The sequence below is a fragment of the Camarhynchus parvulus genome, chromosome 7, assembly GCF_901933205.1.
Source record: "Camarhynchus parvulus chromosome 7, STF_HiC, whole genome shotgun sequence".
NCBI classification, from domain to species: Eukaryota; Metazoa; Chordata; class Aves; order Passeriformes; family Thraupidae; genus Camarhynchus; species Camarhynchus parvulus.
In genome coordinates, this window is record NC_044577.1 from 6,889,444 (window position 1) to 6,916,729 (window position 27,286).

The following is a 27,286-nucleotide window of genomic DNA, read 5'->3' on the forward strand; positions in this document are numbered from 1 at the left end:
TGGGAGCAGCAGGGAGCTCACACATGTGAGGGGTTCCCTTTCTGCTGCACAGCACAGCAAATCCTTCTTGGATCTGCTCATCCCTGTGCCAGCCCCCTGCCTTTCCCTGCCAGCATGGCAAAGGTGTGGTTGGTGCTTCAGCACCTGTTCCTGGAGTGCCCCAGCTCAGCCAGCAGAGCTGCTGCCATGGCCTTGCCCAGGGACCCGAATTTGGGCAGCCCCTCCCCAGGGCATCCCAGAGATGGGCACTGCTGTCACACCAGTGTATGGCTAGTCAGAAAACAAGAAGCCTGCTTCACATACAGAACAAACACATTTTTAAAGGAGAAAAAAAGTCATTAAATGTGTAAGCATACAATTAAAACCCAACTTTTTAATATAGTAGTAAATATTACCAAGTATAAATAATGAATCAGCTACAAACAGAAAACATGAGAGATTTTTCTAAGCTTTGACACATACATCCTGCCAGCCACCAGCAGCAATGCACCCTTTTCTCCTAAAAACCTTCCAAAGACCCTGGAATTACCTTGTACCATCAAGGTCATGAAGGCACCAAGACAAACTAGTTGCTCCAATTAGCGCAGGTCTCAGCACTAGCATTACTCTGCTATAATTTGTGGGCTTGAAAAATGAAATCCATTATTTTCCTTCACATACCTAATGGATGAGTAAGATCCTTCCAGCAAATTTCAGTAATATTTTATATCCTTTTCCTATTTTTAAGATATTGGCTGCTGGCAAAGCTTCCAGCTGGACAGACAGGCAATTCCCAATCCTGTGAGGACATTCTTAAGTACAAACACATCTTGGAAGTGTTCTTACTGAAGGACTTACTATGCAGGAGGTTGAGCAATGGGCAGCTTTAGAAAGCAGTGCTGGATTTCAGTTCTCAAAGTGTGCAGGTCTGGTACGCAAGTCCTGAAGTCAACCAGGAATCAGAGTAATGCAGAGAAAAATTACCCGAGTCTGGAAAATTTTGGCAAGAGGTGCTATATCTTAAAGCAGGAAGCCAACAGGTCTTTTTCTAAATTTACTTTTATTACGCACACACAACCTTTTATTTATTTGATTCAATAAACCGTAAAGTCAGGCTTAGAGGAGGTTTTTGATGTGAACAACTCAGGCTGTGTACACTCTGCATGACAAATATTAAGCTAAAAAAATAACATGCTGTAGAGAAATTGTTCCAGTAATCCAAAAATGTCATTGCACTAGAGTGAGAGAGGTATTGTTAAACTCTAACCAGAGGCATTCTGGTAGTTTATTTAATAGCACTTACTTAAATTGTTCACAAGTGTGCCAAATCAGTTTAAAGTATTCATACACTGAGTTTGTTGAACATCAGCATTGTACAGCTGCTCATGGCGCACAGGCTGCAAAATTGGTAGGGAGCTATTATTAATGAAGTGGAGAGATTGCATGCAAGAGCCACATTAGTGCAATGCGACTGTGCAGGCAGCCTTGTAACTCAATTTAATGCTTCCCAGAGAAAGCTTAAGCAGAACAGACAAAGCAGTTACAACAGATTTTCAAACTCTTTTTCTATTATATTTTTCCATTCTAATTGGCAAAATACCCCAAGGTACCAAGCCCCCAGTGGCACAAAAACTGCCTGTTCTGTTAAAGCCTCCCCAGCTGTGAATGACTGTTTTTCTTATATGCACCAAGTTGGTTGCTTGAGTTACACAAAAATAACATTACAATGGCAGGAATTACCATTTGGAAACAGACCGACAGTGTGCAACCAGCAGTAAGACATAAGATATTTAAGTAATTAATGGAATATTATCAGTTATTGGAAGAGTATGTTATGATATACATCAAATGAGGGGGTTTAAGGTTAATGCCACGAGTTCTTGAGTGCCTCAAGTAAACTTTGTTATTTGTGAGGTACTTAATAGATATTACCTGTAGGAGAAAGGAGTTTCCCTTCTCCCTGACCTATAATCCGAGTTCGAACATTAAAAAGAACCCACACATTTTTAAGTTAATTCACAGCCAAAGAACCTATTATGGCATTGAGAAAATAATGAAACTATAGTTCCTTGAATGCACTACCAAGCAATATCCTGTATTTGTGAATAGCTGGTATTTAAAGTGACTCATCAGAAAACCTTCATGTCCAATAGGGACACATTGGGTTGCGTGTTCATTGCTTTATGAGGGTGTCATAATACAGAACTCTGTAAAAGAATTGGACCGTAGAAATAATACTTGAATTTTCTTGAACTGAGGATCCTTATCTTGCTGTATCACACCGATTCTCACTAAAGCACTATTTAAAAGTTTTCAGAGAGCATTTAGCAGCAAATAAATTCTTCCACTATGTATTCCAGCTCCTAAGTGTATTCAGTACTTTTGAAGAGATACCGCAATGTATTGAACAAAGTGTAGCACAGAGGGATAACAGGAACGATCACAGGTGTCAGACTTTGTGAATTTCTTGGAGGAAAGGTTAACAATAAAAAAGATAAAATATAAAAGTCAGGGAGAAAATTAAAAAAGAAAACATGGTGAAAAAATTAAATAATATGGTGGAAAGTAGCAAAAACCTCACAATTTCCAATACTGAATATGAACCAAGTACCACCTTTTCCTTTAAGTACCCTCTCCTACAAATGCCTCTTTTTTTTCTAGAGCTGCAGTTGATAGTTTTCAGGACACCAAGAACCAATTTAAAACTTTAGAAGTGGGCACCAGACAGTGCATTCCAGTTTTGTGTGCAGATATAAATTATGAATCAAAACTACACTTGATAAGAACTGGCATGTAGCTTACATTTTTGGAAATTTAAGTTTTGCTTCAGATTTTTCATCTCCACTCAGGAAAAAGTTATTCTTGGTCAGAATCAATAACATACTGAACATGGGAGGGAGGGAAAGAAACAAAACAAGAGGCCCATGTCAGAACAATTCCTATGATTAACATTTTTAAAATATTCACTTTGCAAATCCAGATAGTAAATAACAGCGGGAAATCCAAGGAGAAAAGTTTGGTTTACCTGAAAATGAGGGGCTTTTGCCTCAAAGTCCACTGCTTTTTATTTGAGCTTCAGAAAAATTTCCTGATTTATATTTTACACAAATCTATTAGTCCCTAAATTGAATTTTTTACTATTTTATGAATTTAGGCACTTTAGTATTGAGGAAAAAGAAATTTGCAGAACATACCATTTAATCCAGAAGGTATTTTGGCTATTGATGGCTTGCTGAATTAGAGTGGGCAAAGCTTCTCATACAGCAGCCACCTGCCCTTGCTGTGATGCCTACACACCAAGGGGACATAGATCATGTTGACAAGCTTCTCTTTAAATACACAAACCTGCAGTAAGGTAAAGCATGCTGCTGAACAGTAACACCAAATGTGACACTTCAGGAGGGAAAATAATCACTCAGCTCTCTACTGATTCATGCAGCCACTTTGAAGGCGGTGCTAACACTCAGCAGGCATGCAACATTTGAGCCAGGAAGGCTGAATATCACACCAGAAATCTCACAGTGAGAGAACTAAGCTTTTCTCTAATGTGCAGTAATTGTAAGTATTCCAGAAACTAAACCAAACAAATAAAATCTCCAGGATTTTCTTGTTTTTCTAGCAAATCTCAGAGTAAGGAGAAGCCAGACTCAGAGGGATGGGTACAGCTATAGCTGAGAAGTGGCACTCTTGTAGCCTCAATTATAGAGGTGGTTCAAATTTGAACTCAAGATCAAACATCTGTGCACCCAGTACTCAGAAGCATTCCAGAAGGCTGCTTACAATTTCAGGAGTTAGGTGCTCACTTCAGGAGGTGTCAGTGAAGTAGACTCAATGTCAGCCTAGGACACCCTGGAACACAGAGAGGAAACTTAGCAACAGAAGCTAATACTGGGCAATGAAGCTTGCCCTGGTGTCTATTAATGAAGGTACACAACCAGAAAGTAGGAGAAACGTGGGTGTTTGGCAGTCCCCAGGATGCTAAAAAACCCCCACAAAAACATGAGAAATTAATTATTAAATCTTCTCAACATTCTTCCATCTTTCAAGCACCAAGGCCAGGATTCTGAAATTTATGTAGCATTGTATTCAGATGTAGGCTCTAGAGTACTGAGCAATAAACTTATAAATATTAGACTCAGAAATTTTCTGTTCCCAGTGTTTTGTTTGGTACTAATTCATGTTGTTCTCAACTGTAGAGAATGAAAATGTGTTTGAGTGGGAGTAGAAATGACAGAACTGTGAGTGATATAGTCTCTGTCAAAGGAAATTAGTGGCAATTGTCCAAGAATGCAAGTGCAGAATATTTAGACCCATTTGTAGTCCACATTTATTAGACTGATTAGCTGTTACACACAACACCTAATAACTTTTTGAAGTCACATATTTGATATGCAAAACCATGCAGATGCAAGTATGAAAAGCTTATGACACAGCCTGGATACTTAGGAACTTGCTGCTTGTCTGTCACTTGCTACCTTTTGCAAGGTAATCTGAAAATTCTCAAGTGTATGCAGCAGCAGTACTGATAGAGACTTCAAATTTGTGAGAAATCCAATTGTTTTCTTTCAAACATTCTGAGGTGGTTTGTTTTATTTCCAAGTAAGGCAGGAATTGAGTGCCAAGGTTGTGAGCTAAAATGAGAATATACAGTAGTGAATTAGCAGGGAAAGGTTACTAGAAATGTTTTAGAGTTGAAGCAATTACTTATAGTCTGTATACTATCCAGTTCCCCCCCTCAATTTATTTTCTTGTTTCATGGAATAGTGTGTAAATAGACACAAACTGTGCTACATCAGTTTCACAGTCCTTTGTAGTTTCCCCCACACATTTTTATTGGAGGTACTTCAAATCTTGGTGCTTTGTTCTTAGCGGATATCTCCAGAAATACTGAACATTTTGGGACTAAGTTTAATTTCCAGTTTCATGGAAGTTAACCTTCAGATTGCTGTATAGGAGTGATAAGAATGTTTAGAAAGACAGAGAAAGCAGTAGTCCAAAATCCGAGGTGGAGGCTTTGATTGCTTCCTTTCGGTCTCAACCAGCATAATTTCAATACAGACTGCCAGTGCTAGATTCTAGAAAGTCTCAAAAATAAAAAAAAGTCAAAAGTAGTCAGAGAACAGCTCCTTCCCTCCCTCCCCCTCTCCTCTCCAAGATCCACATGGGAGCATATCCTGGGAATCAGGAACATTGATGTGGAAGGTACATCAGGAGTAATCAGGTCTAGTGGCCTGGCACACTGCTGTTATTAATTATTGACTACTCACAGTGACCTTCAAGCAGTACTTCAGACAGAAAAGACAGAATGGGTCACACTAAAGCTATCGACTCCCCCCAGAGAGGGTTCTCTGTTCCTGCACAGATAGCTGCAGTAATGAAATAAAGTGAAGTTACATAGCGTTTGGAGTGCACACTTGACCTGAAGACACAGCAACTCATCTTTTCTTGACATTATTCTCAAGTGAATTAAGAATTTAATTACAAATTTTGACTAAGTCATTCCATGAGAAGCAATTCAGGAACTCTTTCCTCTGAAGATTATGAACACATAGATAAGCTAAAGAGTTACAGATAAAAGTGCTTCAAAATAGGAAAGAAGTTGTGATTTTTTGAGAGTCAATTAGAGGACATTAATAGCCCAAGGAACAGAAAATAGGAAAATCTAAAGAGTTGAAAAAGCACTGGAAATTATTCTGTTGAATTGCAGTAAAAAGAATGCTATAGGCTATTCAATAAAAGCACACAGGGAGTGATTCAGCTCAGTTCCTAAGTTATTAATAAATTACCTTAGCACTCCCTTAGAAATCATAATATAGAGCTACATGGAGCAAGGACAACATAATTCAGCAAACCTTCATCTGTGCTTAAACTGGAAATACTGCATGCCTTACAAGAATAAAGTCATTCAAGTAGATTTCTCAAAGAGCTAACTTGGTTTCTCAAGCCAACTTTTTTGAAAAGGAGCAGAAAACCTACCTCACCCAGCCAACCACTACAACCATTTTTCAGGGCAGCAGAACACAAAACAAGAGCTCAAACTTTTCTGTATGCTGAGCTAATTAAAGGAGTAGATTGCATACTAAATCTGATAATTAAGCTGATATCAAAGCCCACAAAGCTACTAGCCTTATTCTGATCTGTTAAAGCAGATCAAACCACAGTGAGGATAAAAAAAAAAAGAAGAGGTTTCTTGATATGAAAACCTATATACTTAAACATGACATACCATGTTGTAGGAAATCCTCCTACACAACTGAAGATTTAACTTCTAAAACTGCTTATAAATATTAATACAATATCATAATCCATTTAATTCTCAACATCTTTCTAAATTTGTAACAAGGATTTCTCAAGTCAACACTTTCATCTTCAAATATATGTTAAGATGTGAAGACATGAGCTGTCACTTTAAACCCACCTGCAGTCTTTAAAAAAGACAGGGTGCAACCTACTGGTGGAGTTACAGTTAATTCGCCAGAAAGCTTCTTGATAAAACTCTAGAGAATCAAAAATCAGGTTTACTCACACATAGTCTTGAAAGCACTGATTAAATAGGGTCAGTCTTGGAAACCTTTCCTTCTCTGATACAAAAATAATATCTGAATTTGGGGATCTTCAGGTAGAGTTTACACAGTACTAACAAAACTAACTTGGGCATTACTTGAATACATGTCCCAATAACAAGGACTGTCTCCTAATTTACTGTCAGAATCTTTGTGACAGAGCACAAACTTGCTCAATTGCTTTGGAAAAGAATGCTCCCCTACTCAGAAAGGATCAGGAAACATAGAAAGTGATGAGAAGTTTATGAAAATTAGGACCAAGAGTTAACAGTGTTATTATCAACTAGTTCTATGTCTCCTATGTGATGTTATCCTAGTTATCATGCTAAAAAAGGCCAACATTAATTAGAGCAATAATGACTTTCCCTGTTTTTCAATCCAAGAAATCAGCAGATGAACAATTCATATAATTTATTCTTTTACTTGGCTAAGGAAAGCCACAGCAATTTACAAGAGACATCATTCCAAACTCTAACCAGTAGTGTTTGCCTCCTTTAATAATTGAATAGTGAATTATTTGAATTATATACCTTTCTATATTAAGACTTATGAGGTCCATAACTCCCAAATACTTGGTTAATTATCTTTAGAGCTCTGGCATTCCTATTAAAACTTGAAATACACATTAAAATGCTGTTTTGGATGGGGATTATGGTTCTCTCTTCACACATAGAAGACCCCAGCATAATCATATATTTAACACATATTAGTTCATAGAGGGAAGCAAGAGAAGTGCAGCACATTTCTTTCTTAGCAAATACACACAACACAAATTCCACATTATACATACAATCTTAACTTGCAGCATAAGTCTTCCTACTGCCCTGTTAGTGTAAAAGTCATGACTAATATGGTCATAAGAACAAAGCTGTTAAAATGTTCAAGATAAAATATTAATGCACAAAGTAATCTCCTGCCACACTACCTTAGTACTTCAGTTTGTAGGGGATTCATCTGAAGAGACGCAGATTTGGGCACCAAGATAGTCCTGAATGTCGATGCAAATTAGCTGTAAATCTTTAACCAGCAACATTGACTTCTAAGTCTCAAACATAGGCCACCAATTACATTCTGAACTGTGACAGTACCTCTAAAATACCTGTTTGAACGCCAGAGGCCAGGACAGTTAGCTTTGAAAACTGGCAATTCACTGATACCATTATCCCTCAAACAATGAAAAAAGAGTTCAGAATTCTTCACTGTAAAGTTCGTAAATATGACAATGTAAGCCAGATTTAAATTCACTAAACATTGTAAAACAACAGTGTAATGTCTAATAGAGAAATTAAGTATTCCAACACCTTCTGTTGGGTTTTGGCAGATTTTTTTGTTTGTTTGTTTGTTGTTTTACTTTTAGTTTGGTGTGTTTTCTTTCTTTTTGTTTTTTCTTACCCTTAAAGCACCACCATAATATTATTGTCTTCTCTAAGGTTTCTTGACATGGGTAGGTTGTGAGTGGTCTATTACTTTGATTTATGGGGTTTTTGTTTTGGATTTTTTGGGTTTGTTTTGTTGTTTTGTTTGGTTTTTTTACACTGTTTTGATCAACATTCCTGTCCAGAGGAAATTTGAGAAACTTGCCTTGAACATTAAGCATTCAAATGCAGGGTAGGAAAGAGAAACAGACAGAGTCCTCAGTGTAGAAAGGAGGAAATTAGAAAGTTATTGAAAAAGTAGAACTAAACTTCTTCACTCACACACATTACTAAGAACATAGACCAGTTCTTCCACACAGTGGTTTGATGGGCCCAGACATTTCAATTAATCACATTGCTTGGCACAAATTGCACACAGATTTCATAAAACCTGCTAACTCTGTAATTTCAATGACTGAAAAGGCATAAACAGAAGTAAAAGGAGACATGCCTCAGATAACTTAAATACAAAGCCAGGTGTTTCACACCTTCCTTTTTGGATAACAGTCATCTATTTCTGTATTACAGACATACACACACTACAAAGTAAAATAAACAAATGACAAGATGAATTAAAAAATCCACCAAACCCCAAACTTACAACTCCCTAATTCTTGCAGGCTGTATTTAGAGTACCACAGCAAGTCCTTCAGCCATGTACAGTGAGCAGCTGTGGAGCTATGGCTGGAACATGTGAAGCAGAAATAGACCCAGCAGATTTCTGTTTCTCATTGGAGCAGTTTGTGCTACAAACACAACTGCACCACGATTACCACTGCACTCAAATCAGCACACAGCCACAGTAAATAGAGGTGGTATTCCTGAAATTCTACTTACTTTCTGAGATGTTGTCTACTATCACCCAGTGAGGCTTTAGCACAAAACTACATATAACAGGCACAGATTTCAACACTCATACCAGATCATCAGCATTGCTTCCGAGGAGACAATTCCACACAAAAATCAGAGGCCCACTATTATAAGCTGGAAAAAACACATTTTGTGTCTGTAAGACTACCAAGTATCAACATCAAATGGGACTATTACATTAATACATCATTATACTTGAGCTATTACATAGTATTTTGTGGGTTTGAGTTTTTGGTTTGGTGCTTTGGTTTTTTTTAACTCAGATACAAAGACTGTATTAGTCACATTATTCTTTTTTCTGGGAAACATATCAGGGAAAATAGAAATGTAAGAACACTCCCTGGCATTCATCCCTTCCCAAAGCATGACAGAAATTTCTGAACTTTAAGAAAATGTCTTTTGATCCACAGAGCAGCAGTGAAAATCCTTTCTTTATTGGCACGTTTATCAGAACAACGTTCTGGTTCTTCACATTCCTTGCTTTGTGCATCTACCAGAAAAAGAACAAACCCCTTTAGAATGGCTTCAGTCTCCCAGATGCTTTGTTTAGACATCTGCAGTGCCCTGTGAAATCAATCTCACCATGAACATGTCTATATTTAGACCCCTGAACTGCACAAGTATTTCACTGCAGTGTTGCACTTGCATAGAAATACAGGCTGAGGGCCACCAAAGCTTTGTCCAGTTCATGCTCCGACAACACAGCCTCATTCCTTCTCACCACTTCTCTCCCTCCACTGCCCACTCTTGCTGTAAATAAGTATATTTTGGCGTTCTTGGTGCCTTCTCCCTCCAGCATCTCTAATGGGGTAGCTATTTACCACACTGCAGCTCATCAGGTGGCTGTCATTTCAGTACTGCTTTATGTGCTGCGTACGTCAGATTTTTCATTTGCTGGCAGGAAGTCTGAGCAATGTGTCCTCAGCAAGGATTCACTTATTTCCCTCATTGCTTCCTGAAGAAGTTGCAAGACATGTATAATCTTTCACAGGATTTCTTGCTGAGTGCTTTGGGCAAATGTGTCGCATTGAGTTATTCTGCTCTCTGATAGATATTTGAACCTTAAAAAAAATGTTTAAGCCAAGATCGACAGTTTGAAAGTAACAGATCCTTGGAGGAGAGCAGCCTTGAAAAAGAATTACAGCCTACAGGAGACACAATAAAAGGCCAGGCAAATCTTGTGGCAACACTGTAAACATAGAATAATCATGAAAGAGATATCTAGTAGTAATTTTGTAGAAAAGGGAGATTTTGTCCCTCTCCAAAGTTGTTTTCCAGTACCAATTACCACAGAAAATTGCATTATAATTATTCAGAATTCTCACCACAGGGGCTGTCATGTTCCTACAACACAGGGGAGATTATGGGTGTCTAAGTGTGCTGCTCTTACAAAAAAGGCTGTAGGGTTGGGACACAAATGGCTTGCCATAAAAACATCAGATATAAGGCTCTGCTCACTTCCTTTCCATAGGATAGTCATGTTGTTGGGTCTCCTTTTAATCCTTAATAATTTATTAAGGACAAAGGAAATCAGACAGATTATGAGTTTTGAGCCAAGATTTAAACTACAGAAAGTACAATTATATTGCATGTTAGCCTAAGCATAGGAATTCTTACAACCTATTCGTTCAATTCCCCATTCCTTCCTTCATAAATAAATGCTCACAATTTGTTTCTCTCTTTAATAAAAGAATTTGTAAAACAGCAATGAAAATTAATCCTTACACACCTCTGTCAGCATAAGCCTTTTTATCTCCCTCAATGATGTCATTTAAACATTAAGTGCAGAAGGTTGAAGCATAGATTTTTTTTCAAGATTACTTTACTAACAAAAATGAGATTCAGTGCTTTTCACTGAGGAAAGTGAGCTGGGACATCAAAGTGAGCAGGACCTCACTCAGCAGCTCAGGACACCAACTGTATTCACCCACAGCTAGAGGAACACCACGCAGACATCCTGATTTAACAGCCTATTCTAGTGACACCAACTGTATTTTGTTTGCATAACTCTAGAAGTGATTCATTTGTTAGAATTTCTTGCTCCTATGACTTAAGTATTGTCCTGTTTATGCTGTTAATTTCAAATTTAAGAGCCATAGTGCCCAAAACAGAAGCTTCAGAAGAGGCAGTTAAACAAATCCTTTTATAGGTCTCCTTATAATTACACCTTTATCATTAATGCAAATGCATCAAGAACAGTTTAAGACCAAAATCCTTCTAAATAGACCAAAAAAAACCCATCTGAAGAGGATATCAGTGAATAGCCATTTGAATCACAAAACACCATCATAAATGAACCAGAGACATTCTGCAATCTCTATTGCATCACTCCACTGTTTCAAAGAGTTGTGTTCTAATAATCTAAAGTCATCTGCAAGAAATTGTCAAACAGACTAGAAAATGTGAATTCAAATGTGATTCAAAGAGGAGCTCAGACTGGTAAAATTGAGTGGAGTTCCAAAGCCTGAAGTAAATGAAGATTTAGAACACATTCTTTCAAATAAGCTTTAATTCAGGCCTATACTATCTACAACCACAGCTTTATTACTTCTCTCTCCTCTTTTTGATATTAGCTCACATATTTCACCTTATATTCAATTTGCTGCTGACATCTCAGGTGAGGACAGTGGCTTCCTAAAGGTGATGCAGCATTTAACACAATGGGTACTTGAGGGCACTCACTTTAACAGCACACAAACTTTGCATGTTTAGGTAAAGCCTGAGCAGGTACATTCTTTCAAAGTGAAGTTTTTGCAAAAACACCAGTATTGGGCAATTATCTCTGCCCTCAATTTATTCAATCTAACATGAAATCCATCAGGAGTTTCACACAAAGGCTAAAATCTTGGCTTTTAGAATCTTATGGCCACATAGCTCAATCTAATTCCTACAGTTTCAAATCGCTTGAATGAACTTCGAAGTTGTGCTAAGTAATAATGTCTTGGGTCATTAACTTTAAAACTGCCAGCTTGCCCTCATGATTGCATTTACTTTAATTAATCTAAGGTAGTAATTAATGGCACACTTAACAGAAGGGATTGCTTTAGCACATTGCCAGTTTTTAACAAATAAAGCAATCTTGAAGCGTTTCAAGCAGAACTGGAAATAATCTGTTGCAGGTGGCAAGTGCAGAGACAAAAAGGCCAAGCCAGTGTTTTGCGGGTTTTTTTCTAAATTTAGGTGCAGCAGGTTTAATTGTCATGCTAAAAAACTTGGCCCACATTTTATCACATTTCTTTTGATTTTTGCAATACTAAATTTGATTTATAAAAAAAATTTCAGCATGCATTCATTGCTCTATGTAAAATTATGAAACTGCTGGAGAGAGAAGTGCAGTTATTCTACCATAGCAATGAGGATATCAAAACAGAACTCGCAAAATAACTGTGTACCAACCTCCCACTACCCTGAACAGCTCTTTTACAAGAACAGCTGGTATTCAGACCACACTCTTCCCTCATGCATCTTTTGCAAGGCTTCAGCTTCTGGTGGAACTTTGACCAAGCCAAGCTTTATCCATGGGATGAGCATCTTCAAAACCACTTAACACAATCTTTCATAAGTTTTTGAGGGGGAAAAAAAACTAAAAAAGAAAATACTTCTACTAGCAGAAATAAATGTACACATATGAACAGCAGTATGGTATGTGGTAGAATATTCGTTTTCTAAATACTCTGCTCCACAAAAACAGTAATCCACATGGTGACTTCCAACTTGAAGACTGCTGCTAAATTTTCCAAAGCCAAGAGAAGTTTATTCTGTCAGCATAGCATTTAAACAAAGTATTTGAAGAGAATGCTGCTTGACAGACCTGGATCAATTACCTGAACTGGCAGATTGTACAACACCACATTGACACATGGCAAAATTTGATGCTAGAATGAGGCATCAAGTATAGCTGATATACAAAACAGGAACACAAAAGGAAACTCATCAAGGGGAAAGCTCATTTCATTGACTTTTCCTTCTCCATCCTGAAAGACAAAATGAGAGCATAGCCCTACTAAGGTCTGTATGACATTATCACAATAATCATTATCCCAAATGTTTTCACTGGCAGGAGATGAAAGAATAAAGACCTAGGAAGCCGAAAAAATAATTCCAGATATAAGAGTTCTTTTGGATGATTCAGAAAGAAATCTGTCTGCCAGTATTAAGAACAATTTACTTTGAGAGCCATCTGTGGGAAATAACTGCACCTGAAGTCTGGCAAAACCCACATTTTTTTCTTAATGACTCATTAGTTCACTTTCTCCTCTGAGAATGATAAAGCTTCCATTCCTGTATTTGGTGAGGAGGTTAAAATATTGGGAGAAAGCGAGAGAAAAATGGCAAAAACCAAAGGGACAGCAAAGAACACATGGAAAAAAGTTGCACAGGAAGATGCACCATGTGATCTCAAACCTTTGATTTTTGTATTTCCTTTCATAAGATTATTCCCTGCATCACAACAATATCACTTTTGAAGGAACAGAGCCAAACAAGTCAGACTAAATTAAAGTCAGGACAACTGAAGATTACCTTGTTAATAGCCAGGCAAGATACCAAAATTTAAAACAACAGAACACAAATTATCTGCGTTCATCTATATGTACAGAAATACAATAAAATATTGAAAAGGAAAACTAACAACATGCAATGATTTAGAATACTTGAAGCTGGAATAAAAAAAAATGCTGAGCAATGAGCTGTAGCTTACTATCACATAGACAGGAAAAAGTCTGAATCTCAATTACTTAAGAGGTTTTATCTCTCTTCTAGAAGGTCTGCCACTATTCCCACCTAAGAGATGCACTTTCCAAACCGCCCCTTCAAATGTAATAGCAACTGGACTGGTCAGTAAATAATGAAAAATGTCTGACTGAGCTCACTCAGTCAAGGGGCATGATCTGTTTGCTGCACCATTGGTATTTCTATGATGCTATTTTACCTTGGTTTCTCACATACCTTTTACAGCTTTCATACAGCAGTGTTAACCCAGCACATTTTTAAAGTGGTTTCTTTAAAACTGCATGTTGGACAGCCCCACCCATCATGTTGGTGCAATTTCAGAGGACACACTTGGGGATAGATTTGGATGTATATGGCATCAAGCTCTGAACTAATGCTTCAGAACAGCTTTGTCACACCTTTTCAAACATGACAATTTTTTCCCTTTCCTTTGCACACAGACCTCCTACATGGAGCTGAAAACCCCAGAGCTTGTAGTTAAATCATCTGGAAATCACTTCACAAATCAAACCACAGTGTAATCCTTCCCCTTGACAAGATGTATTTCAGGCAAAGTCTGATAACACACAAGGGCTATCAATCCAACAAATTCCAGGAAAATGTCCACAATAGAGTTTCTAACTCTCTGTAGGTAATGTCCTTTAAAATTCAGCGTAACATAGTTTAAATAGATATTGAAATTAAAAAAAAAGTCACAAAAAAACCAAGACCCAAATTAAGCTAGTTTCATACTTCTGCTCCACAGACACTGAATTTAATTTGACGAAATAGTACAACATGTGATACATGCAGAGTGACAGAAGTCACCCAATTTCAGCATGCCCACATGTACAGACCTCAGTGATGCCCACAGAGGCTTTTTCTCATGCCCAATCACACTGAACATCAATGAACAGAGTCAGCTGTAATTAGTTCTTGACTGGCTTTGCAGCAAGGCTTGCATAGGTTTGTGTTGGGGGCTGTGCTTTTGTGGGTTGAAGTTTTTAAGAGTGAGCAGAATTGGAAATTGTTGGCAGGCTTACAGAAATAATACAGATGAAGTCTGACAGGAGTCAGAGTGCTAAGCTAAGGCTTGCTGTAATTGAAACATCAGGCAATGGAGAGGCTGATTAAAATCAACATTTTCATCTGACTATTTTGGCCCTCAAGGACATGGTCCAGAGACAAAATTGCTAGAAATTAGTCATGCCTTGCTCATTACCCCAAAGGCACAGACTTGCATACAAGACTTTGAACACATAACTTGAAAAACTCACTGTTGCCCAAATGGGACATTTTTAAAGAAAAGGGACATAAAGAACAAACAAAAAAAACCAAATTCACCAAAAGATACAAAAAACCTCACCAGATTTTGACAGATAATATTTCCTTTGTTCCTTTCAAAAGTGTTTTTACTGAACATCTGTTGATTTAATACATATCCTACCCACATCAGGATAAAAATGCATAATTGATCATGTTTTGCCATCACTATACCCAGAAATAGTGTAGTCAGTAACTAAATTTTGGAAAGTCATGAAGAAATTCTAATACAGATTAAAGTACTGGAAACCAGGTACACAGCTTTTATCTCCATTGCATTATTTGTATAAATCCTAAAGTAAACTAAGCATACATAACATACACAAGATGTTGCATCATATGCATGAAATATCTATTTTATATGTATCAAAGCTATAGTAGGAGGAAGAATAAGTCCCTAAAACCAACAAAAATACCATTATTTTATTTGAAAGGAATAGTTTTCTTGAATTTTTTAAATTTAAGCTCTGCATACATCAAGTGAAGGCCTAAATTAAGTATAACCAAAGATCATTTTGTGATCACTAGATTACTAAGGGATGAAGTTACAAGTTTTATTAAACACAAAAGTTTATATTATTAAATAATGAACTAAAATTCAGGGCTTAAAATTTTGGAGGAAAAATAATTAAGGCAATAATGATTCATGTAGTTTTTGAAATTTCTAATATCAAGCTATGTTTAAAATGTAATCTGAAACTACTGAACAGCTTTTGAGTTACACATAATGCCAGATGATTATTTAGCCTCTTTCAAAGCGAAGCAAAGGTTATGTTTCCTAGACATTTTTCCCCCTTCTTTGAGTCAGTAAAAAACCAATAAGGCCTCAAGTCTAGAGAGGTGTCATTTGTTTCCAGACTCATTATTTGCAGAGCCACTAACTTCCTGCAAGAATCTTTCCTTTAAAACAAACATTAATTTGTCAAGGGCAGACTAAAACTTTCTCTGTGATGCACACAATAAAAAATTTATTTTGTGAATACAAACTAGTATCCTCAAAGCATGTTTCAGCTGAGACCAAACACTGAATGCTAAGATTTCCTATTCTTCCTTATAAATATTGAAAACTGTACATCAAAAAAGGTCTAATGAGAATTCTTTTCCTAAGTTTGCCTCTAGTATCCAAGATGTACATGCACCAAGACCAACTGCAATGCATCAATATCACATTAACACTAAATAAACAAAGCCAAACAGTCAAAAATTAGTTCTGACACTTCCCCCCACAATTTTAATTACTCTAGCAAGTTCTCTAGGAAGATTGGTATTCAGTTGCTGAAAGCAGAGCTGTTGCATGACAAACAGCACCTTACTTGTGACCAACAAAGCACTCTTTACTGCTCCTGTCTCATGAATAAATATCATAACCAACCTGAGAAGTGGGCTGCCATCAATATAATATGTTTATTATATATAATTCAAATGAGAAAGTTCATTTCAATGATCCATGATATTTAAAATCATGGTGCTTGACTGCAACTATCCGCACCACAGCAGGATACACAGTATGAAGCAAGAAAGCAATTTCATTTCCAAAGTGTTTTCTGGAAACCAATTTTGAAGTCTTGAAGTAAACAAAAAAACCCCGCTGAAAGACTGCTGTAATAGCATTTTGAGCCTATTCTACCCATATGCACAACATAACTTCAAATCTTAGTAGCCTGGAAAAGTGATACAATTATAATCCTAATACTGGGGGTTTATTTTTAATATCCTGAGCTGGGAGGGATCCACAAGATTTTCAGAAATTTCCTTTCCCTCACCGTTAGCTTGGACATGCCAATAAGGAGGGACCTAGAAATAGTCTGTTGGTCAGGACAGAGAGCATTTTGCAGATTTTCATCTAAAACGTTAAGAAAAGGGGTTTTTAGAGTGCTGGTCACTCCATTGTCACTCAGAGTCCAGCCCATATTACAAATTATGTTTCTGAAGAAATAAAATTTGAACTGACATGCACTCCGCTGAAAAAAAAGGAAATAACCCCCCCACATTGTGTCTGCTGTAGAAAGAAAACAAGCATCATGCCTGTTTTGAGACCAGAAGTTCATTGTAAAATGTTTTTAGTATACTTAATTGCAAAGATGGGTCAAAAGTTCAGCTACTGATTTAATATTTCATTAAGATAGGGGACACTACCCACTCTGGTGACCTGCCACAGAGCACAGATTTAATGACTGAATTCCATCTTCTGAGAATTCTTGATTACAAGGTTACTTCTGATCCGCAGTCAGACTGAGATGATCTTTTGTTAAAGGTGTGACTTCACAACACACAAAATTGTCATTAGAGAAGGCAGCAGCTTTCTGTTCAATAAAGGAACATAATTTACATTTTAATTATTGAATCTGGAAAGAACATGTCTGAAGGAGAATTTGCGGCACCATTTAAGACAATTTTTGCAATATCACTAAACTGCTAAGTTTATGAAACCACTCTGATTAAGTGATAAGCATTTTCTTCTTGAACAGCATGATGCCAACCAAACAGGAAACTGGGGGTCAAATACATTCTCCTTCTCATTCCAGTAAGGAAATCTAAACCAATCACGATTGCAAAGAATCTACAATTAAACAGAAATTACTTCTCAGAGAATTCTTTATAAACATCATGATATATTCAAAGTCAGTTATTGTGATAACTTAGGAAGCAACAAGCTTGGAATGAGCAGTATTTGATAACTTCTAATCAGAAGCAATCTAGAAAAAAGAAAAGGTTTCTTTTTAGCTCAATTTTTGAAAGAGAGCTATGGAATTTGTAAGGACAGTACATTTCTTATATAAAAAACAGATTCTGACTTTTCAAGTATTCCTGTATAACAACAAACCCAAAAAACCCCCAAAACAAATGAAAAAATACCAAGCTAAAATTTTGATACAAGCACAGTAGCTGAGTGAGTAGGCAATGTGACATACAGAATCATGAAACATCTAAAACTCTTTTATGGATCAAGCCATTAAATCAGAGGCTAGAACAAAACCATCCAGCAGAGTCCAAGTCTCTCTAGAACTGGGATAATCCAAGGAACAAGCAAGCAGGCTCCCTCCAGCAGCAGCAGAAGGGTTATTTCCATGACATCTTTTCTTGCTAAAGAAATAAAGATACTACACACGTCACTATTTTTAAGACACTACAGCTTTTAAGAAATCAAGCAATGTGTTTTATAGGGTGCATTTAACAACAGAAATAATTAATCATCACTGATGACAATGGGTTTATTTCAGGGTTTGGTGGTTTGTGCTCTGTTTCACTTAAAGCAGTTATTCCATCTGCTGAACGATGGAAGGCAGGAGGGGAAATGTGTGAAAAAAGGCAACCTTTCTGCTTCTCTTTTGAAAACTTTTTAAACCTCACTGGTGCTTTGTGCCTGGCTGAAATCACTCCTCCACCTTCAGCAACCAACAGATCACAACTACAGCAAATGTTACCAGCCATAAATGTGGGCCAGCATCTGATGCCCAAAGACAGCTTTTGAAAATTAAAACATTTTTCCCCATATACACTGTAAAGTTTCTTATTTGTACCATAAATGTAATCCTGTTTTGACCAGCATGACAACTGCATCAATTCTAATAACAATTTTAGTTTAATTTACAAGAGTTATTTACACTGAAAAGCAATTTCAGACTCTCTAGGCTCTAGGTTGAAAGTTAGAAGGCAATTTTCACTCAATATATTCCCTTAAAATCATGTCTTATTTTTTCCCCAAGAGTGCTTCTTTTGTACTTTTTGTTCATCTTAATGAGATTTGAACAAGTTATTTAAGAAGCTATAAATCCCAACTGAAGATTTCACTGATTTTTAGGCTACCTACAATACTTAATTGTAGAGCCTTAAGTCTTAGATAATAATTTTCTACATAATATTTAAATAATTAACCTGTTGCAAGATGTGCTCTTTATAAGGTAAGCCTCCAGAGCACAGCTATAAAATGAGTTTGGGACTGAGAGAATGCATAGTATTACATTTCTTTCATGTTGCAAGGCTTCCTCTTTTGCACAAGAAGTTATTACAACTTATTACCATGTACAAGTACACTACAAGCTAAATTTGTGTAGCATCTGTATTATAAACACACTTATCTTCCACACTATTCCCTTCAGATAATGCTCTCCTGTTCTTTTCTTCAAAGAGCTGACTGTAGGCAGGGAGGAAAGGAAGAATTATCATCTCTGTGCAGGCAGGAATCAGGATCAGAGAAGCTTAGCTACCTGTTGGAATTGTTACGAGAGCCAAGCCTTCCTCCAAAGCAATCTCTGCCTCAAAACTGGCATTCCTTTCAAAGCAGTCTAGGAGATTCCTAAAACACATCTTGAAATAACAAGGCAACCCACATCTGGATACAGACAGTAATGGGTCTTTCTGCAGAAGCAAAGATGTTTATTAAATCTAAATCCAGCCCAAATCATTCACTTGGGAAGTTACCCAGTAGTCAGACCTGATTATGAACATTGATGGAAAGTAAAGATAAAAAAGCTACTGCTGAAGGGGTTCAAATTATGCTTAAAACTGTTCTCTTGATTTTGGGAAAAGAAAATTAACTGGAAGTCTTCTAAAACAAGTACCTTTGAGAAGTTCAAGATACCACAAATATTACAATATTTATATCTACAAGATAGAATTTTGTATCTACAATAAAGAACTCATATTTTCAATGATATCACAAGAACATTCCATGTTCCTTCCGAATTACAAAATAAAGCAATAAATTACACATTAAGCAATCAAAAGTTTATCTCAGTCAATGATTAGACTATTTTGGCTTATCATGCTCTGTTCCCTATTCTGCAGATTAAATATGGTTTTCCTACTTTTATGAGTATCAATCTGGAAAGATGGCATGAGATGAAAGTAGGAGATTGAGCAAATAACAAGTGTTTGGACAGAATATTTTCTAGATCAGAAAAGAAAAAAAATGCACACCCTGTTCTTCCCTTTACCACTGCAGAATTAAAAAAAAACACACCAAAAAACCCCCACACCAATCCACTTCCCCCTACACAAATGGCATTTTATAATTTATACCTATTCTTCAAATATGCTGTAGATAAAGAATTAAGAATGGAACAAACCTCTCAGAACCCAGAATCAACAGCCCCACATGCCAGGTCTAACACTGACACTTGCTTTGAGTGCTCACACATAGCCGCTGCTACTTTTGCAAAACGTAGTTCTAGAGATTCTGTAACACTTCAATATTGATAAAAAATTGCCCCCTATTGTGTGAAATTTTTGCTTTCCAATTTTCAGGCAGGAAGGAACTGGCAAGTGTTCACTGATTTACTGCACTGTTGCAGAAAGTTTAATTTGAATACATAACAATAAGCTTCACCACAAATTTGGTGCTTTATCTGTTTTGAATTTATATAATCTATTTCTGGTAAGGCTTAATTGAGCTAATATTCCATTTCTTGGAAGAGAAAATAGTGTGAAAGAAGTTAATAAACATACTGCAAATAACTGTTGATTCAAGCTGTTTATTACTAGCAAATTCTACATCACTTATGCTTATACATCTTGTCTAAGTGTGGCATGAATTTCTCACAGCTCTTGACATAATTTTCTTAAATATGTTAGCAAACAATTCTGCTGGCAGGACTGGTTGTCCAAAACATGAGTCAAAGCTTTCTTTAAAGAAGCAAATGAACAAGAAGGTAAAATTGAAATTATTATACTAGGTGTTTGCACTGGATCATAAAAACACCCTCTCATTTTCCAGTAAAAAAAATTACTACATTTTGAGTGTTGGCTCTAAGTATGGAATTAAAAATAGAGGGCTCTGCATGATCATTCTGCATTTTACCAACTGTGCAATGGAGATACCAAGCCAGTAAAACAAAATCCTAATACACCCTGTGCTATTAGCTCATAAATCAGTTGGAGGAAACATGAAATCAAACAAACTGAGCCAAGTTCAGATCCCATTAAGTTTCAGTAAACCTCTACCTCTGTGTTTACTATAGATTATCTCCATGGGAAATACACTCTATTGGGAAACCCTGTTTTAGTCTCTCAGCCTTTTTTAAGGGGGAAGAATCATCCATGGCTTAAGGGGTTGTCTCACTTTTCAAGATGTTATATGTTGGCTCCCATTGCACACTTCTTAACCTGAACTAAAATACTAATTCCAGAGGGCTGACCTGAAATTAATACTGACCTACATACTGCTCTTCTTCATCAATTTGGTTTTTGTTAAAGAGTACAAGATTAAATACACACTCAGAGGGTTTGAAATCCCCTTCTCCAAATGCCCCGTGCCCAACCCACAGCCAGAGCATTTCTTTGGCAGTGCCTCAAGGTTCTCACCAGGTGAGATGCTCACCCAACATCCAGGCCATGTGGGACTGATCAGAGGCCACTTACAAGCACATATTTGCTGAACCAAACTCATTACTTGGACATTTTTTATTACTTTTCACCCATTACTGTTAATGTTCTTCCATATCTTGCATAGTATTTTTTCTTACATCATTCACAGCAAAGCACTAAGCATCAGCTTCAAAGCATTTGTAATAACTTCTAGTTTTAGCCTGTGGTTTTTTGAGAAAGTAAGGCTCTTAGATCTGTTTTATCATATCCTATGCAATAATCTGGAAGACTCTAACTTTTTACATCGGATGTAAAATAAAAAGAATAAAATCAATTTTTTATTTTAGCCAAAGAAATGTCTGAACTCTAAAAATGTAAGCTATCAACTACAGCTATGTAATAAACCATCCCAACAGTATAATTCCAATAGAATATTTTTCAGATGTATTTAATGCCAAAAGCTATTTTTTTCCTGAATTTTCAGGATCCCTGCAGACCTTTGGTTCTTCTGCACATTTTCAAACACTAAGTTCATAATATTAATGACCATGCACAGATCTTTTGTGAACCATTCATGTCAATTGGTGCCATAAATGAGCCAAGAATGAGTTTCTCTAATCACATTACAAGGTAGCTTTGTTGTGTTGGATTTTCTCTTTAAAGAAAAAGTGTACTTTTCCCACAACACACAGCTTGTATTCCTTTGTGACTGCTCCAGGAAAGGAAAAGAATGAGGAGCTGAACTTACTGCAGCTAATCAAATGAGTTAAGATTGGAAAATCCTTATCAAGCAAATCTTCAGGAAGCAAACTCAAAGAACACTAAGTGGCTTACTTTCTCACTGGCACATTGGGAAGGAGAAGGAGCAGGACACAGCAACCCCTTCTCTCACATAAGAATCATTAGCATGTACAAAGTCTAAGCTTTGAGGGGAAGAAAGCCTTCCAGACCCATTCTGCAAAGGAAACCTTTCAAACATCAACCGAGGGCAAATAAATGATGTGCCAAGTCTGGTGCAAGGAGAAAACCTGGATGCCAGAAAGTTTCCCTCCCCCTTTCTTGGAGGGCAGAAAGAGACAGATTGTTTGTGCCTACTCCTATCCTGAAGTTCCCAGAGAGCTCTTAACTCTTGATGGACCAACTCCAGGGTGCAATTCACTCTGAGCTGGACTGTTCTATACAGCAAGCCCAGAGGCAAGGAACAGGCAAAACCACATTACTCTTACTCCCAGATCAAGTGTAAGATGAAAGAAAGGTTTTAATGTTGCAAACAAAGAAACAAGGCCTTGGAAAAGGAATTTATCCCAATACTAACCTTAGAGCTATCAAGCAGGTAAACTTAGGGCTCACTGAAATTTTGTAGACATCTATGAACTTAATAACACTGTAGCAGTCCATATCAAATTAGGCCTTATTTTTAGATTTCATTTTACTTTGCTATCAAGATCCAATTTCTAGGACAAAGCAGTGGGTTTAAGAAGAAAAAAAAACCTCCAAGTGCATTGAAATAACAAGAACACATATCTAGTTTATATTCCACTCTTCTGCTGGAAAAAACCCATGGAAATTGGGCAGAAATACTTTGGAAGAGGTGGAATTAGTTTCAGACTAAAGTGATTTCTGAGGATTCCTGAAGCTTAACATATATATTTACAATAGAATAGTGTCTGATGTTAGTTTCTACATAATTTGGTTAGTCTCTCAAAAAAACAGAACCTCTTAGCAGCCTTCACTTTGGAGCTCATTTAACATTTCCCAGCATCACATTTCTTTTTTCCCTATTCTTGCTTCTGTCTGTTATGCCTCTGTCTGCAGGGTGCAGTCCAGTAAGCACAAACTTACTTTTAAAAGCCAGATGACAAGTAATTGTTGTCTGCACCCTTTTGAGTAGAATTATGCCATTTATGAAGTACTCAGATCCTCTATGCAGTTAATCATGCCCAAAGGAATGATTGCTGGGTCTAAATGTTTGTATAGCACAGTCCCACATAGTCAGTATTTCAGTGGCACTACTATCAGTCTTAAGCCAGCATCATCTAACTGGACAAAAAGCTCCATTTCATCTCATTTCTGCATTAACAGCACACAAAATGTAAGCTTGTTTCTACATTTTGGGGCAGAAGAGAGGGATAAATAGCTTCTAGGCTTGCAGCCTGGAATTTGGAGGCAAGGATGTGTCTGATTACATTTTTGTGTGTGCCCAGAGAAGTTAATGACCTTAATGCATATTACTTAAAACCCAATTCTCTGTCATTAAGTTTCCATTTACACAAACCTGAAACTGGCAGGAGTCTACATCCTCTAGTGAATATCTTATCTATCATTCAGCACAATAATTAATGCAAAAGTTCAAAAGAACACTTTTGCTCATCTGCTCTACTCATAATTTGACTAAAAGATTAAGACATCGCTTAATTTGCAGTTCTGCAAGAAGATATTTCTTCAAAACTGACCAGGCAGTTCACTGAAATAACTTTGAAGCATGTAGCTATATATTAAATCTGGTGATTAAGCTTCCAGACAGACCTCACTAGTAGCTTTTTTCCAGACTCAGAGCTTTCACCTTGCATAATAATCCTTGGCTTTCTTGAAAGCACTGAACCTTTGTTGCCAGCTAGCACGAGTTACAGTAGTTAACACCACACTTAATTGTGTAATTAATTTATTGTGACTAAATTTTCAGCTGAAAGCTCCGTGAGACACGCAGACCCTGCTCCACAGGTCTTTCCTCCAATTTCAATTGAAGCAAAACAAGCATTAAGCAGATTTGTTTTTAAAGCTCAGCATAACAGCAACACAGAGCTACTCTCACAGCTTCTCTAACAGCTTGTAAGCCCTTCCATGCTCTTTCTGTAGCTCAGTGTGCCAGGACTGTTCTGTCACCAGCTTCCAAGCTGAATTTTTTTCATGGCTTAATTTTTTTGGCCCCATACTCACAAAAGAAGGATCTTCTGTTCAAGACTGTTCAGATTGCAAGTTTTTACCCAACAGCTTTCATCCTCATAGTATTTTACTTTCCATTATCAGCAGTTCCCTCTTGCTCTGTAAGAGGACAAGCCCCTGCTCCCCACCTGCCTGTCCTGGGGCTCTAATGAACCAACTTTGTTCACTTCCAGTGTGCTCAGCTCCTGAATTTGAGAGGCTTTGCCATTACAGACCCTGCTGCACATGACAGGTGAGAAAGGCAGACCAGGTGTCCCTGCAGGGCTGGTGTGTCACTCACCCTTTACATGACAATGACCTCAGCTGTCTCCAGCAGCACAACTAAAAAGGTACATCTTGCTTCAGCCACAAAGAAATAAGTGCCCACAAACAGAATCTGAGGCCATTTAAGCAAATCTCTAGCTGGAAATTCTGTTTTCTTTGTGGACAGATTACTAGCAAGACAGTACCTAGTCTTCCAGGATATTAATTGTTTAATTTAATTAATTCAGTAATTCTGCTGAAGGAAGGACTGAGCTCTTCTTCTTGCACCTACTTCCCCATCTGTGCCGCCTCCCCAAATCAGAATGTGGCCACATTGAATATTAGCAGCCATATTCACACCCCCTTCTCAGGTTCGTGCCCCTAAACCTTTATCCTTTAGTAATCATTCAGTACAAAAGCAATTGCACCTGCTTTAATTAGACACACCTTCAAGCAAAGCAATTTCAGGGAAGCAAGAGAAACCACAAGAAGCAAAGAAAGGAGTGTTTGGGTTGATGTATAACAGGGTTATTGATGAACAATTTTCTTCATATAAACCATCTACATACTAGTCCATGGCTCTAATTTTTTCATCCAACCACCACTATTCCCATACCCATCCTCTACAAATGTGTCAAATTCTGTCTCTGCTGCTGATCACACCTTCTTTTGAACCAGCTCAGATTATTCAACAAGATACAGGGCTAATCATTTGGTGTATTCCTACTTGCCATCCATACCACTCTAGAAAGACCCTTAGCAGATTTCTTTCTAGCCATAGCAAAGAAGACTCTGTCTAAAACAAACATGATGCACATGTAAATTTAATTTGAACACAATTTAGTTCTGCTTTGCTTCCAGACACGATTAAATGTTCCAGAACACAGCTGCAGCATCTACCCCTCCCATGATTGTAGCCTTACCATTGCTAAGGCCTTTTTTCAGAATGTTTTTTAGATCTAGACATGCAGCTTTGAGTCTTCCAAATTCTTCTTTACCAAGTACTCAGCCACAATTTTCATTGTGTTCCCTCAGAGGAAAATGTTACCTGCATGCACTGAACCCATGAAATGTGGACATTAGACCAGAGGCTCATCCTAATTTTGACTGCTCTTTGGAAAAATAGAGCACTGAACAATCTCCAAACCTTTACATGTTGGTGATACTGCCTGTGGACTAGCAGCACACATGCACTGTTCACCAAAAGGGACGTGTTTCTAACTTTAAGTTACATTTCCCTGCAAAACGTGCAGCACTCAGTAAAATCCAAACACAGCCTGAGTCTCACCTCAAAGGAGGCCTGAATTTCTACCTGAAAATACCTCGTTCTCCTTATTGGTCTGAGCTAGAAAATATTGTAAAAAAGCACACAACCATGAATACCTGAAAAGATATTTCCTCAAGTGATTATTCTTCCCTTAATTTTGACAGCATCAATAAACAATAGTGATTACTTTTGACACTCCAGTAAGTGGCATTTCAGACCATCTTTCTCCCCAGTTTAACCTTCACTGAAAGAATTTATACTTTGAAAAAAAATACTAGATTTTCACATTGAGATACTACCAAAAAGGTCTAAACAAATCTTTACCAAAACTACAAGATATTTTCCTATATAATTATTTAAAGATTTCTTCTACAGCACTAAAAAACACACTCACCATGAACAGAATGCACCATGAACAGAAATAGAATACAGCTGTACTCTTCTGTCCTAAACCAAAATTAAACAGGAACGATAATCCCTTCCCCATTATCAAACATATACTCATGTGCAAGACTATTAATTTTAAAAAAATAATTGTCCAATGACAAACCCCTAAGCAATCAGTGTGTTAAGATATCCTTATAGATGTTTTCATCAGCAGTACCATTATTGGAAGTACCACAAGTTTAATATCCCTCTCAGATTGTTTACACTTCACATAAGTATAATTTGTCTTTGGTGTTCTTATTAATACTTTACTCATTGTACCCTGTGCAGTGCTGATTAACCCCACAGATGAATCTGTTGTATGATATTGTATAAAACCCTTAGCTATGGTTCAGCACAGTTACATCCTGTCTTGCATCAGTCCCCTTTGTCTCAGAATTGTGATTATTTTCTTTAATGCTGATTCTTAACTACCAAACCCTGGGTAAGTGCAAGAGATGTGATTTTGCTCAGTTTTACCAGTTGAAACATATTGCTGAATCTCTTCTTCTAATTTGCATAATTCATTAAGATGAGGATAAATGGGTCATTCAAGATCCAAGACTCTCCATCACAGACATCTTTCATTAATGCATTTTATAACCCTTAAAAGAACTTGTCTGCAAATATTTAATTTTTCACATTTCACAGCTGGACTTCCTTCCTTTATTAATTTGAGTGGTACCTTCCTGTCAAAAATCCAGGCCTAGACCCTAGAAATATCTACACACATGCCTAGGTTACAACACTTTACCTCTCAAGTACAATTCAGATGTACATAAACCAGAAACAATTACCTCTGAAAGCAATATGAAAATATAATACAAAATAATTCAGAGAGAGACAGACCAATGCAAGCTTTACTCTTTATATTACTCTGTATTGCTGGTTTTTGCATGAAAAAAGTGCTTTACACTACTGTCTTGGCCTTCATGCCCTTTTTTGACTGCTTTTCTTCAGCCAGGGCAGCCTTCACTAATGACTCCATTGTAAAATGAAGCAGAAATTGAAACACCACACATCACCCAAATTATTCAGAATTAATCAAAATTATGCTTTTCTTCTTATATCATTTATTTCTTTTGCATTTCAGTTTGCTGTAGGATACTTATAAGCAAAACCTATAAGTATAGTACTAACAACACTCAACTCTCTCAATTTTTGTTTATACAGAATTTTTAAATAAGGTGGATAGGAGAAGTGGGACTCAAAGCTGTCTGAAAGCATGGAAGTTAAAAATA